Source organism: Puma concolor, chromosome D1 (genome assembly GCF_028749965.1).
Source record: "Puma concolor isolate L17-30 chromosome D1, mPumCon1.1.hap2, whole genome shotgun sequence".
NCBI classification, from domain to species: domain Eukaryota; kingdom Metazoa; phylum Chordata; class Mammalia; order Carnivora; family Felidae; genus Puma; species Puma concolor.
In genome coordinates, this window is record NC_141676.1 from 97,601,607 (window position 1) to 97,619,603 (window position 17,997).

General features: G+C 41.2%; 1 long non-coding RNA gene across 1 annotated transcript in view; it reads right to left on the reverse strand.

Annotated features, from left to right (window-relative positions):
- Positions 1-2,635: 2,635 nt before the first annotated feature.
- LOC147576910 (uncharacterized) overlaps positions 2,636-17,997 on the reverse strand; it is a 154,006-nt gene continuing 138,644 nt past the window's right edge. Inside the window, exon 2 of the long non-coding RNA XR_015240577.1 lies at positions 2,636-2,873. This is a non-coding gene — a long non-coding RNA (uncharacterized LOC147576910). The remainder of the gene's footprint in view (positions 2,874-17,997) is intronic.

A 17,997-nucleotide genomic window follows, 5' to 3' on the forward strand; every position in this document is an offset into this window, starting at 1 on the left:
CCACCCAGGTGCCCCATATCATTCTTTTTAATTTTTTGAGACTTGTTTTATGGTCTAACATCTGGCTACCCTGGAGAATGTTTCACGTGCTTTAAGAAGAATGTATGTTCTCCTGTTGTTGTGTGGAGTATTCTATACATATTTGTTAGGTTCAGTTTGTTTACAGTGTTGTTCAAGTTTCTATTTCTTTGCTGATATTCTACCTAACTGTTTTATTTATAAAACGTGGGGCATCAAGGTTGACAGCTATTTATATTAATTATTTGTTTCCCCCTAAACTATGCCAGTTTTTACTTCTTGCATTTTGGGACTTTGTTAGATGTATATATGTTTATAAGTGTTATATCTTTTTTTTTTTTTAATTTTTTTTTTCAACGTTTATTTATTTTTGGGACAGAGAGAGACAGAGCATGAACGAGGGAGGGGCAGAGAGAGAGAGGGAGACACAGAATCGGAAACAGGCTCCAGGCTCTGAGCCATCAGCCCAGAGCCTGACGCGGGGCTCGAACTCACGGAGCGCGAGATCGTGACCTGGCTGAAGTCGGACGCTTAACCGACTGCGCCACCCAGGCGCCCCATAAGTGTTATATCTTTTTGATGGATTGGCACTTTTATCATTATAAAATGTCCTTCCTTGTCTCTAGTAACCTTTTTTGTCTTAAAGTCTTTTTTTTTCTGATATTGGTGCAGACACATTGTTATAGTAAGCATGGTATATAATTTTTCACCCTTTTACTTCCAACGTGTTTGCGTCTCTGAATCTAAAGTATGTCTTCTAGGTATAACATATAGTCTGATCTTTTTTAAAAACTGTTTTATGTTTATTTATTTTTGAGAGAGAGCAAGACAGAGTGTGGGGGGGGGAGGGGTAGAGAGAGAGGGAGACACAGAATGTGAAGCAGGGTCCAGGCTCTGAGCTGTCAGCACAGAGCCCGACACGGGTTTGAACTCATGAACCGCGAGATCATGACCTGAGCCGAAGTCGGACACTTAACCAGCTGAGCCACCCAGGTGCCCCTAGTTTGATCTTTTTTAATCCCTTCAGCCAATCTATGTTTTTTAATTTAAGAGTTTAATCTAGTTATATTTAATGGTATTACTGATACAGTACAATTTATGTTTGCCTTTTGCTGTTTGTTTTCTATATGTCTAATGAATTTTATTGTTCCTCTGTTCCTCCATACTGTTATCTTTTATGTTAAAAACATATTTTGCAGTGTACCATTTTAAGTCCTTTATTTTCTCCACTATTTATTTTGAGTTATTTTCTTAGTGGTTGCCCTGATGAGTAACATGTTCATTTATAACAGTCTTGTTCATATTTATAACAACGTAATTTCAATAGTATATGTTAAGGACTGAATGAATTGTGTCCTTTCAAAATTCCTATGTTCAAGACTTAACCCCCAGTATGACTGTATTTAGCGAAAGAACTTTTAAAAGTCTACAGGAGGGGCGCCTGGGTGGCGCAGTCGGTTAAGCGTCCGACTTCAGCCAGGTCACGATCTCGCGGTCTGTGAGTTCGAGCCCCGCGTCAGGCTCTGGGCTGATGGCTCGGAGCCTGGAGCCTGTTTCCGATTCTGTGTCTCCCTCTCTCTCTGCCCCTCCCCCGTTCATGCTCTGTCTCTCTCTGTCCCAAAAATAAATAAACGTTGAAAAAAAAAAACTTTAAAAAAAAAAAAGTCTACATGAGATCATAAGGGTTGGGCCCTAATCTGATATGATTAGTGTCCTTATAACGAGAGGAAGAAATACCAGAGGGCTCTCTCTCTCTCTTTCTGCATGCCTTATAAACACAGATTTATAATTGTTGCTTTATGCAGTTGTCTTTTCAATCAGATGGGAGAAAAAAAAGAATTAAAGACAGAAATACATTTATGCAGTCATTTACATTTACCTATGTAATTACCTTTACTAGTGCCTTTAAAGTGTCCTTATGTTGTCCTAGAGGTCTCTAAAGCTTTGTATATTTTTTCCTTATTTCCCCCCATTTCTTCAGATTGGATAATAGCAATTTATTTATATTCAACTTTACTAATTCTTCTGCTTGCTCAAATCTTTTGCCAAGGGTTTCTATTGAATTTTTTATTTCAGCTATTGTATTTTTCAATTCTGGAATTTCTATTTGATTCTCTTTTTTGTAATAATTTCTCTTTGTTCATACTCTCTGTTCAAGAAAACATAATTCTCATACTTTCCTTTAATTCTTTGGACATGATTTCTTTTAGTTTTTTGAACATTTAAAAAATGGCTGATTTAAATTTTGTGTTTGCTAAGTCCAATTTTTTTCTGAGCTTCCTCAGGGACAGTTTCTTTTGACTGCTTTTTTCCCTGGGTAGAAGCCATACTTACTTGTTTCTTTCCAAGTCTCATAAATTTTTACTGAAAACTGGATATTTGAAATAATTAAATCTGGCAATTCTGGAAATCAGATTCTCCTCCTTCTCCAGGGGTTGTTGTTGTTTCTACTTATAGTAGTTGTTTGCTTACTGAATTTTCTGAACTAATTCTATAAAGTATTTATTATTTGTCATGTGTGGCTACTGAAGTCTCTGTTTGGCTAGCTTAGTGGTCGCCTAATGATTGCATAGAGATTTCTGTAAATTCTGTGGCTCTATAAAAACATACCACAAACTCGGTGGCTTAAAACAACACACATTTATTCTATTATAGGTCTGGATGTCAGAAGTCTGAAATAAGTTTTACTGGGCTGAAATAAAGGTGTTAGCAGGATCGCAACGTCTCCAGAAGATCAAGGGGAGGATTTGTTTTTCTGTCGTTTCCACCTTCTTCAGTTGCATTCCCTGGCTCATAGGCCTTTCTTCAGTCTTCAAAGCCAACAGTGTAGCATCTTTCTGTAATCTTCACATTGCCTTTTTTTGAGAGAAAGAGAGAGCAAATGGATGAGGGGCAGAGGGAGAGGGAGGGAAAGAATCCCAAACAGGCTCCACGCTCAGCGCAAAAGACGCTCCACTGACTGAGCCACTCAGGCGCCCCACGCATTGCCTTTTTATTTATGTGTCAAATATCCCTTACCTTCTCCCATGTAAGGACACATATTAGTGTAAAATTAGGGTTCATCCAAGTAAGCCAAGATAATCCCCCATCCCAGTATCCCTCAAAACATCAGTATGTCTCTTATGCCATGTAAGGTAATATTCACAGGTCCCAGAGATTAGGATTTGGACATCTTTGGTGGCCATTATTCAGCCTACCACAGCCATAAACGAATCTTCTAGTCTTTTCAAAGAGGCTGTATGTGTGTGTGTGTGGAACACCTTCAACACAGCCAAATAATTGACAACTGTCTTAACCTTCACTTTCTGCTTAAGCAAATTCTCTTATCCTAACTTTTCCTTTTAAGACTTTTGATTCATTTGTTATTTACCCCAGTCATTATCCCCCACCGCAGGCAGCCACAAAGTTAAAACACTAATCAGTAACTGTTCTTGACAAGGGCATCCGGGGAAGAAGGCTTTTCATATTGAACAAGTTCTGAGTCAGATCAAATACATGCTTTCTTGTAAGCGACAGTCTTCCAGGGGACCAACAGAAAGGTCAACTAATGACAATTCTTTGTATTTGAGGTGTGCAAGAGCTTTGGTTTTATTCTACTCCTTCCAGTGTCTTCCAGGCTGTTCTGAGAATGCTGGCTGTTATTTTGCAGAGAATTACTACAGGCCTGAACAACAAGAGATTGGTATACGGCAAGTTAACGTGTTATAAAACCTACTGTTCTTTACCAAGATTTAGCACACAACCCCCTCCTCCCCCCCACACACATTTTAATAATTGTTCCTTGGATGGCTGCAATCATTTGTGTAACTTGTAACTTCTAGAGTTTTGAAAAAGTGCATATGACAAATTTTGCCAGTTTTCTCCTTGTTTTTATGGAAGAGAAAACATGTTGAGGTACTTACGCCATCATTTCTGTTATGTACCTCCCCAAACTGTTTTTTCAAGTCTTATATCCATTTTATATCCTCATCAACAGTGTATGAGAGTTGAAATGTTTCTGTATCTTTGCCAATGCTTTGTGTTGTCAGTCTTTTTTGTTTTAGATAGTCTAATAGTTGTATAGTGCTATCTCTTTGGGGTTTTAATTTTTTATTTCCCTAATGAATGATACGTTGCATGTCTTTTCATGTATTTATCTGCAAATCTCTTCTGCTGAAGTGTCTTTTCTAGCACCTTGTCTCCTTTCTATTGCATGTTTATTTTTTTATTATTATTGAGTGTTGCAGTTTCTTTAGATACTCTGGGAACAAGCCCTTAATCAGAAATGTGATTTGTAAATCTTATTTTCTAGTATGTGACTTGTCTGTTGATTCTCTTAACAATGTCCTTTAAACATCAGAAGGTCTTAATTTTGGTGAAGCCCACTTTTATCAATTTTTTATTGCATGGATTGATGCATTTGGTTCATATGTAAGAAATCTATGGCCAGTGTTGAAAATCTTTTCTTGTAGAATTTTTATAGTTTAAAGCTCTTCTAGATTTTTTTATAACTTTAAATTTTCATTTTAGGTTATGATTCATTTGAGTTAATTTTTATATATGCAAGGTATGGACTGAGGGTTTGTTTCTTTGTTTGCTTGCTTGTTTGCATGGGGATATCGGTTGCTTCCAGAATCATTTGTTGAAAAGACTTTCATTTCTCTACTGAATTGCCTTTGTACCTTTGTCAAAAATCAGTTGACCATAAATATTTGGGCATTTCAGGACTCTCTCTTTTGTTCCATTTGTCTATTTTTCGGCTATGTTTATGGCAATACCACATTGTCTTTATTCTTGTAGCTTTTTTTAACGTTAACTCTACCCTCAACTTGCAACCCCAAGATAAAGAATCTCTTGCTCTGTCGTGAGCCAGCCAGACACCCCTATTCTTTTAATTTTAATTAAGTCTTGATGTCCAATAGCATTAATCTTCCAACTTTGTTATGCTTTTTCAAAGCTGTTGTGACTATACAAAGTCATCTATATTACCATACAAATTTCAGAATCAGCTTGACAATTTCTACAAAACACCTGCTCTTTTATTAGGATCACATTGTATATGAAGAGTTCAATTTGGGGGAAATTCTTAATAATATTGATTGTCCTAATGTAGGAAGACACCTATCTCTGCATTTATTCAGGTCTTCTTTAATCTCTCAGCAATGTTTTACAGCTTTTAGCTTATAAGGTTTTTACATTTTATAATATTTCTTACTCAGTATATTTTTGACGCTATTCCACACGCTTTGGTTTTGTTTTCTTCAAATTTCTGATTGTTCATTGTTAATAGTTAGGAATTCAACTGGTTTTTGTACATTGATTTTATACCTGTAACATTGCTAAATTCATTCATTAGTTCTTATATCTTTTTTGCAGATTCCATAGGATTTTCTACATATACAATAATGTCATCCAAGAACAAAAACAATTTTACTTCGCCCTTTCCAATCTGGATGTTATTTGTTTGTTTGTTTAGCTTATTGTTCCAGCTGAAACCTTTAATATAGTGTGGAATACCAATAGCAGAGCAAACATCTTTGTCTTGTTCCTTGATTTTTTGGGAGAAAGAAAACATTAATTACTGTCAAAGATGATTCTAGCTGAAGGTTTTTTTTACAGATGGTCTCTGTCAGGTAGTTTTCTGAGAGATGTTTTATTATGTATTATAAATTCATATTAAGTTTTGTCAGTTTTTTCTGAATCTATTTTCTTTTTTTTCAAAGTTTTTTAATGTTTATTACTTTTGAGAGAGAGAGAGTGTGTGTGTGTGTGTGTGTGTGAGTGGGGGTGGAACAGAGAGAGAGAGGGAGACACAGAATCTGAAGCAGGCTCCAGGCTCTGAGCTGTTAGCACAGAGCCTGACGCGGGGCTCGAGCTCACGAATCGCGAGATCATGACCTCGTGGAAGTCAGATGCTTAACCAGCTGAGCCACCCAGGTGCCCCCTGAATCTGTTTTCAATGACTACATATTTTTTTCTTTTTTAATCTGTTGATTTTGTTTTCTTTATTGATTTCCAATGGCAGAGCCAAACTTGCCTTTCTGGGATCAATTCTATATGGTTATAATGTATTGTCCTTCTGATATATTTCTGCCAAAGTTTTGGTGCGGGGGTTTACATTTATGCTCATGAAAGATTGTATTCTGTAGTTTCCTTGTCTTGTAATGTCTGTCTAGTTTGGTATCAGGATAATACTTCATAAAATGAATTAAAATAGTTCCTTTTTCTTTTATTTTTTGGAAGTATTTGTGTAGAATTAGCTTTACTTTGTCCATAAATGGTTGGTAAAATTCACCACTGAAGTGATCTGGTTCTGAAATTTCCTTTGATAGAAATTTTAAAGATATGAAATATATATATGCATATATTATAGTATTGTATTATCCTAATATATACATTAGCTTGTATGTACATTATTTATACACACGATATATACAAGCTAATGTATATGTTAAATTATGTATGTATATAATTCAGCTTCATACCATGACCATGAGCAGGGGATGATCCTTTGGGCAGTTGCAAACCAAGACTGAAGGAGATAAGACTAGAGACATTAAAGTAAGGACACGGCAGGAGTAGGGAAAGACCCAGAGGGTCCTAGGAGTTGGAAGTTAGGAGAAACCTAGGGATCTGGGAACAAGAGCCCCAACAGAGTCTGTATCTGGTCCTAGGCTGGAAGGAAGATCGGGAATCAAGCAGATAGCACAGCAAACCCAAAGCTTTAGGAGCAAAGAGTGCTTAACCTTGAAGTAGATACCAACGTCAAGGAGAAACCAGCTTGGGGCCTATGGCTACAGAGTCACCATTTTGCGCAACTCCGGAGGTCATCATTCTTACTATCTACTGTGAAGAGCAGGTCAGAAACACTAGAGAATTGGCCAGTGTCTTTAAAAGGTTAAAGGTGAAAGACAGGAAGTAAATCTGTCCTTGTGACATCTACGATCAAACATGCTCTGGGGAAAAGTACTGAAATTCACACTCAGGTTACGTCTCCTCAGGACCGTTTGCATGTTAGGGGAAATCAAAGCAATAAACTAAAGGACTTAACCTTTAAATGAGGGAAAGGCTGTGGGCAGAGGGTGATTTGGGGCAATCCTGGGCTCCCTGACACCCCTGAATTGTGGAAGGGCTGCCTGGGAACCTAGGTACCAAATCTAGTAATTGCAGAGTTTGGGGAAGGGCACTCCCACTCAGCTTCTCAGTTCAATACACATGCCTTTAATTTGGTGCTTTTTAATTCAGCTCCAAGGCTGTCGTCAGCCATTTTCCTCTCTTTCCTTTAACACTGACCACCTTGTTCCCTTTTATACTCTGAACAGAGCCAAGCAGTGTGCATTGAAATCCAACATCCTTTGTGTTGTTTGAGAAATCTGAGGCTGACATCTCCGGGGCTTTTTTTGTTTCTCTTGCCTCTCTCCGCCGTGACCTGCCAACTCCTTTTGGCTCTCCTGGGCTTTCGTCATGTCCCGTATCGATTGCTACCCTTTTCTTTATTTGCGGGATGCTTAGGATGAACCCTGCAGTACAGTGATGCTGGCTTTGGACATGGTGGGGTCAGCCCCTGACCCCGGGCACATAGGTCCAGAGATATTAGACCAGGGTTACTGTTGCATCAGCCACTCATAAAGGAGCCAATTGATTTTTTTTTTTTTTCAGACTGCTATTTTGAATTTACAAGGTCTTTTCTGGGATTTCATTCTGCTTCTTTAAATGTTCTTTTTCTGCTTCTTTTCTGTCTTAGACCTTGTGATCCTCAGGTACCCGGTTTACTAATTACCCCCAATGCTGGCACCTGACAGCAGGTGGCCACAGTTCTGTTAATTATGTCCCCAGGCTTAGGAATTCTCTTGTAATGACATCCAATCATCTACCTCTGACTCTTGGGCTGAAAGCAGGTTGCAGGCATGCTTCTCTTCCCCTGAGCTCTTAAAATCTATTCTTCTGGCCTAGCACCTTAAGATTCATATGCTATGCCTCGAAGGTGTATGATAACATAGCCAAGTGCTCCATGCTTTCTGAGCAACTGGTGGGGTAACCGCAGGCTCCAATGAGGGGGCACTCGAGACCCAGCTGGCACAGCATCAATTTTCCAGATACACAGACCAACTGGGAAAGTGTTACCAGAGGCGTTTGGGGTAGATGTGTAGTGGATTAAGACCCTTGTCTTGGCTCCTTCCATCCCCCCAGACCCCGGTGTAAGCCATCCCAGCCCCAACAGGGACTGTGGCTTTGCACAGAGAGTAAAATAAAGATTAAAAGGAGCCATGGTCAATTCCTCCATCTGGGATGACTGAGAAAGACTCCGGTATAGGATATACGAGAACTGCGGTTTGCAGACAGGTAGGATCTAATCAGTTATAATCTTCATCCCATGAGTGACTGGGCCTCTGTTTTCCATCCATAAAATGGGGGAAATATCTATTCCTTGTGTGAAGGGAAGTCAAGAGAATCCATGGCCCAGTATTTCCAGAAGGCCCAGTATTCCTTGCAGGTAGATGCTGTGTGTGTGTATGTGGACACACAAAGATGTAGATACATAGATAATCCTTCATTGATTATCTCAAGATACTGAAAGAAATGAATTATGGGTAAGGAGAACTGTTGAGCAGGGAGTTTTGGTCAATTTGTAGGTATTTTAAAGCAATTGTGATGGATGTGGGAAAAGAAATCAATAGAGAAATATCAGTAGGGATTTCACCGTAAATACAATATCCGAACAGCCTAACTAGTCATCAAAAATAGCGCCTCTCTGTAATGTGTGTGAATTAAAAGGGGGAAAGAAGATCTTTGTATGTAAGTAATAAAAATAAAATAAAACCCGCACTTAGCCTCACAAAAGGTGAGGCAAGTGTGGGAGGAAACAGATCCAATTGGTCCTTGTAAGGTCAGAGGTGTCTTATCTGATCTACAATTTCAATCACAATTTGCATTTGCTTAAAAGACTTTTAAGTGTCCTTGTAACTGGTTCTCGTAACACTCATTGAAGATAGAAAGGGCAGGTTCCCTTTTCCTATCTGAGGAAGCTGCCTGGGGTTTACCCAGGACCATAGGATGGTAACACAGGAATGTTTCCACCTGATCCCAGGTCATTCTTCTCGAGCTGGGGTACTTCCTACTACTCCACACTTGCTTTGGGAATTAGTTATGTGTCCCTGAGGCCCGTTCTGCCCTAATACTTTCTCCTCTCCCTGCAGAGAATCTGCTTCTCATGGGTCCCTCTTCAGTGCCTTGGTAAACCTGGGCCCCTTTAATGCCTCATCTCTGTAAGTACGACCTTCCTCTTGAGTCCGCGAACTCCCCGGGGCTGCCCGGACAACGATGTATCTTTTGGCCCCGGCGGGTCTCCAGACTCTTTCCTCAGCTGATTCTACCTGAACAGCCTCCCCACCTGGAATTTCTGGTCATTGCCCAATCCGAGATAAGCCGGCAGAAACGGAGTGAGTAGAAGGAGGTGAGTCTGGAAGCTGCTTGAACAGGTGCATGCTAACATTCCTGGCCAATGCCTGCTCTCGCTTTCCAGCTGCAAGCTGGCCCTGGTAGAAATAATTTCGATTTTTCTTGCCGACCTCACGGATTATTTGTCCATCATTCACATCTGCACTGATAAAATAACGCTCCGGAGGGATTTCTCATGTGTACCTGGTTTTCCTGGGTCTCCGCTTTCAAGCTTTCCCTCTCTCCTTCTTGAGTGCTCTTTCTCTCAGGCTGTTAGAAAGCCTCTCAATGAGTCCGCCCACTTCTCCTTGCCGATATATTTGGGAGCTTTGGCTCTCAGACAGGTCAGGGTGTGTCGCGTTAAGGATGCTGTTCAACATGCAGGCTAGTGAATATGCCTGCACTGTGACCATTGTGTCCATTCTTTGTCCTATGTTTACATCTAAGGCAAAATCATCACCGTGTTAGCTTCTTTCCAGCCCACACTCATCGTAATTGTTTCCTGACCACTGGGAGACAGAGAAAGGCTCACGGTGGCAGGGATTTATTGCTCTTCCTTGATATGTGTGAATAAATTGCATCATTCCAATGAGGTCTGGGCTCCCCCAACAGACTCCCCCTGCCTGCTGGCTTGGCTGTGTTCTCTGTTCTGCGGACAACAAAGGACAACAAATGACAGGTTGTAAGTTCCAGCATCAGAAGAGAGCAACTGACTTCCGTTGGCAACCTTGCTTGTTAACTGGCAGCTTCGAGAAGCAAGCCTCCCTGGGTCATCTGAGGACAAGCAGGAGTTGATGAGTTTGAAAGTGGAAGAAGCAGCCAGGCTCCCTTGCCCCCGTACTTCCCTCCAGAGCTCATCGCCACCTCTGACCCCCGTCCTGGTAGTAGGGCCAGATGGTAAGAAATAAAATAAGGGGGCGCCTGGGTGGCGCAGTCGGTTAAGCGCCCGACTTCAGCCAGGTCACGATCTCGCGGTCCGTGAGTTCGAGCCCCGCGTCGGGCTCTGGGCTGATGGCTCGGAGCCTGGAGCCTGTTTCTGATTCTGTGTCTCCCTCTCTCTCTGCCCCTCCCCCGTTCATGCTCTGTCTCTCTCTGTCCCAAAAATAAATAAACGTTGAAAAAAAAAAATTTAAAAAAAAAAAAAAAAGAAAGAAAGAAAATAAGAAGTTGTCTTCTCAGTAAATGTCCTTCTATCCTCTACGGCTAAACCTAGCTAGCCTGGAAGTTTCTGCCACCAGGAAGAAAAAAATCCCCCACCTATTTGACTTGGCTCTGCGGCAGACTCCCAGATGCTTCATTTTAATTCAGTTTTCCAAACCTAGTTAGGTTCCAAATAGGGGATCGAGGGGCACCTGGGGGGCTCAGTTTGTTAAGCATCCGACTTTGGCTCAGGTCACGATCTCACGGTTTGTGAGTTCCAGCCCCGCGTCGGGCTCTGTGCTGACAGCTCAGAGCCGGGAGCCTGCTTCAGATTCTGGGTCTCCCTTTCTCTCTGCCCCTCCCCACCCTCTCTCTCCCTCTCTCTCTCTCAAAAATGAATAAACATTTAAAAAGGAACAAATAGGGGATTGATGATTTTTATTAAATGCTTTTTCAATAAACACTTCATTTGGGAATGATTTTAGATTTACAAAAAAGTTGCACATACACCTGTACCCTTCGCTCAGTTTCTAGATCAACTTTAATAACTGAGTTTAGACTAAGGCTCTAAATAGGACCCGAGCAGACTTTTAGGATTTTTTAGGTCTGCCTAATTGGCAGCAACATCTCTGCCCCTCGGTGCTAGCATCCCACTGAGTGCCTCTCTCTGTCCCTCCTCGGGCTCACGGGGAAGCCTGACCAGCACAGGAGGAATTAAAGCAGTCCCAGCGTCATGTTCTGGCCCTCAGCCCCACGCTTCCTTTATGGACAGCAGATCCTTTGGTCCCAGATCTGAGCAAATGTACACGGGGTCTCTACGTCATTTCACGGGAGGAGTGTCCCCATCAGCATACCTGAGTCAAGAACCACGCACTTCCTTACTGAGGGAACAACTCAGTCCCTCGACCTTGATTTTTGTCTGTCTTTTCTATGGCTCCGAGGGGCTCTGCCCATCTCCTGCTGCTTGCCTATATGTATTCCCGAAGCTGTCTGGGGGCCCCGGGTCACTACTCATGTGAAATAAGGCCTGTCAGGACCATGCTTTCCAGACTTTGTGTCTAAGCTGCTGGATTAAACTTCCTCTTGATCCCCCCACTCGAAGAATGAACTAATCAAGGTCCTTGTCCAGACCCCCCCAGGGCTTCTCCAAGTTCCTGAAACCGACAAGGCCATGCTTGAACACATCATGAGCTGTGATGATACTCACTTTTTCCCATCATTTAAAAAAAATTTTTTTTAATGTTTATTTATTTTTTTGAGAGAGAGAGAGACAGAGACAGAGTGCAAGTGGTGGAGGGGGCAGAGAGAGAGAGGGAGACACAGGATTCGAAGCAGGCTCCAGGCTCTGAGCTGTCAGCACAGAGCCCGACGCAGGGCTCGAACCCACGAACTGCAACACCATGACCTGAGCCGAAGTCGGACGCTTAACCGACTGAGCCCCCCAGGTGCCCCTGTTCCATCATTTTTCTACAAACATGTGTAGCCTATTACCTTTCAGGCTCCATCACTGAGGTTTATGGGGATGAGCTCACAGTCTATTGCTACAAGGAAGCTAGCCCAGGGTAAGTGAATAGGTCAGACTCAATTCCCTAAGGGGGACACACACAGGGAGAAAAGCAGATTTGAAAATAACAGTAGGGGCGCCTGGGTGGCTCAGTCAGTTAGTGTCCGACTTTGGCTCAGGTCATGATCTCACGGTTCTTGTGTTCAAGCCCCGAGTCGGTCTCTGTGCTGACAGCTCAGCACCTGGGGCCTGCTTCAGATTCTGCGTCTCCCTCTCTCTCTGCTCCTGCCTCTCTCTCTCTCTCTCCCAAGTAAATAGACATTGAAAAAAAAATTTTAAAGAAGAGAACGGTAATAAGCAGTGTTATTTTGGACATATGATATTTGAAGTTACTATGGCACCTCTAGATGAAGACGTCCGTTATGCGTCGGATATAAAAGCTTCGGGAGAGAAGAGAAACATGGGCTAAACGTTTGGGGTTATCAGATGTAGAGGCAAAGTGAATCCTAAGGCTACCCGGAGGTCATCGATAGAAGGAAAAGGGGCTCGAAGGGGGTCTGGAAGAAACCAGCACTTAAGGGACAAGGGGAACAATACGGTGTTGTTTCAAAAAGCATTCCTCTGACTTGGAGGATGAAAGGCATGGGAAGAGAGGTGTGTGTTTGTATCCTCTCTCCCCTGAACCTTAGCTCACTTCCCGTAGTGTCATTCGTCCAGGCAGGCAGCAATTGGGTATCTGTCCGTGCTACAGCCGACTAGCATGGCCGAGAAGTCGACAGTTCCGGACTCTGCTACTAAGGTACGAGAAGACTCATTCTCCTCCAAGTTGTTCTGGATGTGCATTGAAGGAAGAAAGTGAGAAGCAGCTAGGCACAACCATAGTCCCTGCATAGATTGCACTACACTTAATATGGGGATAAGATACGGGTCATTAAGTGGCATTCTGAGAAAAGCAATCTGTGCTCCCAAGACAGAGGCTCCCCAGGAGTCACCAAAGAGTAACTGGAACTGGTAAGAGTGGGTTGAAACTGGTAAATGCCCAGGCCCCCCCAAAAGCTTCCAAGATGGTGAGGACCCCCCAAATAGCTTGGTTAGTAAAGGATAAACTCCAGAGTCTGTACTTGGAAGCCAGAGAAACAAGTCTGTGTGATCTGTATCCATACAAGAGGGAGAGACAGAGAAATGTTTAACTGTAATAATAACACCCAGAAGTATAACAGACACATCGAAACTTCCAAATTGTTTCTTGTGTCGAGTGAACTGAGCTGTGATTAATAATGAGCACGGTTTGAAAGCTCCAGAATACGGAAAAAGTAGCATGATTATGGCGCGGTGAATCCTGTCAGTTCCCTGTTTGCAAGGCTAGCCCACAATGTATATGTGAACACTCGCTGTTTCCCTGGGAAATTGGAGAACACAATATGGGTTGCTCTTGGAGGTCCTATCTGAAAACACTTCTTTAAAAACTCTTAAGTCCCCAGCAACAGATCAGATGTTCTCACTGGGCTCTCAAGCCACTTCTGTCCATCTGACCTGGTGGAGGCTCTCATAGAGGTATTTTTAAGTAGCACAGATGAGTTATTGTCTGGCCCTGGGCTATCTAAAGACTGCAAGCAAAGACTACCCTTATCCCGTTAATAGAGAAGCCCAGAGTCTTGATAAGGCACTCCGTATCTATGTGACTAGATATCCTGGAACAAGTTCACCCAGAGACAAAATACAGGAACAGACCAATTCCTGCTGACAATGAGACCTACTGATGCCTGTAGATGGGGTGAGCGGGGAGCAGGCTGGAAACTGGAAGGAAGTCTGAGAATTATATGCAAGAACCTCCCTTCTGGAGGGCAATTTTTTTTTTTTTTTTTCTCACCGGTCTGGAAAGCTTTCACGTTATCTGTCCCAAAACATTGCTGCAATCTTGTGCCCTGAGAATATGGAAAGAAGACCTATTCTCTCATTTGATTTTCTTAGCATTCCTATAAAGAACAGATAGCAACAGGCCCAATTCTTAGAAGGAAAAGCAGAAATTTCATTTGTTTATCCAGCAAATATTTATCGAGCACCTCTTAAGTACCAACACCTACTACGTGATGAACATACGATATGACCTTATGCAGCTTGCAAATCTGAGGGAAGCAGATGAGATGCTAAGTAAATGAGTAAACTTTTTTCAGTTTATTTATTTATTTTGAGAGAGAGAGAGAGAGAAAGAGAGAGAGAGCAAATGGGGGAGGGGCAGAGAGAGGGAGAGAGAATGAGAATCTCAGGCAGGCTCCGCACAGTCAGCACAGAGCCCGATGCGGGGATCCAACCCAGAAACCATGAGATCATGACCGAGGCCGAAGTCCAATGCTCAACTGACTGAGCTACCCCGGTGCCCCAATGAATAAACGCTTTCAAACTCTAATAATACTAAAGGACAATGAACGCTCTAGACTGTGTTATTTGTTCCAATTCTCTGCCGGCCCTCCGTCTTGGGCCATTCCCTCTGGGGCATCTCCCCGAACACCTCCCATCCCTGTACAAAGTGTATTCATGCTTCACCAAGATCAAGCTTGGATGTGTGATGTGCGCTGAGCAACGAACCATGAGTTGAAGTGATCTATGCCACCTCTAAGCAAAAGTTTAACGAACCACTGTGTGGTTTTGCCATTGGTTTTCTCCCTCTGGCTCAAGAATGGAGTGTCCTAGATTGAATGTCCCTGCCTTTCCTTCCTACCCCTAAACGAAGACAGCACATGAACCTCAGCTTTCCCACAGCCAATGTGAATGAGACAAGAATGAGAAAAAAGTCCTTTGTGGATATGGGAACTAAGATTGTTATTGTAGCCCAACCTAGTAAAATCTGATTAGTACAAAGGGTATGTTTGCGTATTGGGGTAGGGAGTAGTCGAGGGGTTCTGTGATGGTCTCAGAGAGCTTGTCTTAGGAGCTGATGATTTTATTGACTGGCCTGGGGTCACTGTGTACCCAACATAATAACTAAGTTTTCCCAAGCCCGTTTAGGCCATTTCCCCCCATAAATGGCGCTGTATTTCCAGAAGGGCTGGATTCTGAGTGAAATTCACAGAGCACATAATGGAAAGATGCAGAACTGAATTTCTATGTAGATTCATGAAAATTCCAAATGATTTCTCAAACACTTATGTTTGGATTAAGTCTAAAGCATGTTTTGCCACAAACTCCTTGTTCCTTGATTTCAAATCTGTATGGATCTTCAGGAACATAGAATCCATATGTTTTTCATTCATTTACACTTACCTCATCAAAATACAGTTTGAAAGAATCACTTGATGTTTTCAGCTCTTTAAATCGTATTTTTCTTCCCAAACTGGGAAGCTGCCCTTCCTGTGGTCTCTACCTCCAAGGAAGAAAATATGTTCATCCTTTTGGGGTGTGGTTGAGGTCCCCAGTTCAGATTGCTCCTCCCTCTGGGCCGCAATGAAAAGTCTTCCAAATGTGGCATGTTATCATGACCACGTTGCAATCTGCCAAATTAAACCGCATTGTCCAGCCATTGGAACAAGACATATTTCTTTCAAGAAAATGAAAAATTCAAAGCCCAGCGTCCAACATTTCCCCAGGCACCTACTCTTTTCACTGACACCTAATTCTTTTCTTTGCAACAGGTCAGCTTCAATATTTTATATCTTATTTCTACCCGATAAGAGAAGTAATTTTAGAATCTTGCGTCTTGCATATTTAGTAACATTTTTTTTAATGTTTCTTCATTTTTGAGAGACAGAGACAGAGCGCGAGTAGGGGAGGGGCAGAGAGAGGGAGACACAGAATCCGAAGCAGGCTCCAGGCTCCAAGCTGTCAGCACAGAGCCCAACACGGAGCTTGAGCTCAAGGACGGGAGATCATGACCTGAGCTGAAGTCGGATGTTCATTCCCCAAACATCACCTGTTTCTTCTCCTTGGCAAATGCCGTTCTTACTTGCCGGGATGCCATTATCCCCCTAGACCACCATGTCCTTCCTACTCTTCCTTCCAGATTCTGCTAAAAGGTTTCTTCCCCTGTGATCTTCATGCAATCACATGCTTCATCTCCATGCACATACTTCCATTAGCATTTATCTCATGGCGTTGTAATTATTTATACGCAGAGTAACCTCCTCCAATAGATTGTGTCCTATTTGAGGGCAGGGAACAGGCCTTATTTGCCCTTGTTTCCACTCATTATTCCATAATAAGATGTCTCAACCACCATTCACTGGTTGAATAAATGGTTAAATATGTGCTTGGCTAAATGATACTTAATATTCATTGTGATATCTTCACTGCAGTGAGAAAAAAATATATATATTCAGGATTGGGGAGGTGGGGTTTAAAGTTACACATATAATCAAAAATATCAGAATTTAGCAGTTTTTTCAAATGAATACAAAAAAAAAAAAAAAAAGAGGGAGAGAGAATACTCCTACTGAGGTAGAGGCAGAAAGAGAGGAGGAAAGCAAGCCAATTATCCAGGGAATTTAGACAGTGTAACATAGTCTGGGTAAGGTGGGGAGTCAGTTCTCAACAGCTTTCTAGGTCTGCAATGTTCCACCTAATTATGCTTTTATAACTTTTCTGAGGTTGTTCTCTGCAACCCCCCCCCCCCCACTTCTTTAAGCCTTGTTGCTAACCCAGTTTAAATCTCTGAAAGTGCTGAATTTTCAACAATTGAACTGAAGGCATAGTTTCTGGGGAAAGGTAGGATAAGAGCAGGCAGTTTTTTCACAAGTCTCCACGTATAAATTATATATATATGTATATATATGTAAAACACGTCTCACAGGTATACCCATGCACACATATATAAATATGCATATATATTTCATATATGTGGCTACACATGAATATGTGTATATATGTGTGTATATATTTATATACATATTTTGTATATATTTATATTCTTATATTATACATAATATCAATTATACATTATATTACACATTATACATATATACATTATATTATGCATTTATATTATTATACATAAATATGTGTATATATTATATATATTTATATATATTTATATTATTATACATAAATATGTGTATATATTATATATATTTATATATATTTATATTATTATACATAAATATGTGTATATATTATATATATATATTTATATATATAAGAGAGAGAGGTAATATTGTATGTGTGCTTGTGTGTGTGTGTGTCCTTGTTCATTTAACCTCGGATGTGAATATATTTTCAGACCAATTTAAATCCAAATTGCCTAATTACTACGTTGCCTTAAAGGAAAATTCTAGATTTATTTTGTGTGGAAGACAGAAATTTAATGAACAAAGCACCCCGTATTACAATAATCAGAAGCACAATAAAAACTGGTTGGATTCTGGCCTGAGTATTTTGAGTAGCAGAAAGAACACATCGATGGCTTTGTTAATGAAAAACTAAGCAAATAATTCAAACGAACCCTAAGTGTCTTCTTTTGAAACAATGGAACAGTCAAAACCTCCCCTCCTACCTCTTCTTGACTCAACCCTTTGAGAATATCACAGATTTTTTTCTTTTCCTTTTTTTTTTTTTTTTTTTTTTTTTTTTTTGCTGGTTTGCTTAAAACTATGGATTGAGGAGCAGTGGGGGAGAATGGGGGTGGGGAGGGGATAAACTTCACTGGGCATTTCAGAGTCAGAGAATCTGGACTCACATTAAAACTGTAAGCACTGAGAGGTATGAAACAGTGATTCTTATCTCCTGAAGAGTTTTACAGTCATCAATGCTCAGAGTAAGCTGATGAACTAGGAGTGGGTGACCTTAATAGATATAACTGTGTGTGGGTTCATTGTACCATGAAATTAAATTTTAAATCTGAATTGATGAACAAAAATGCTGGTTTGATATTTTCGAACAATAGTTTCGATAGTTTTGTAACTCTTTCCTTTCCGTGAGAACTCATCTGA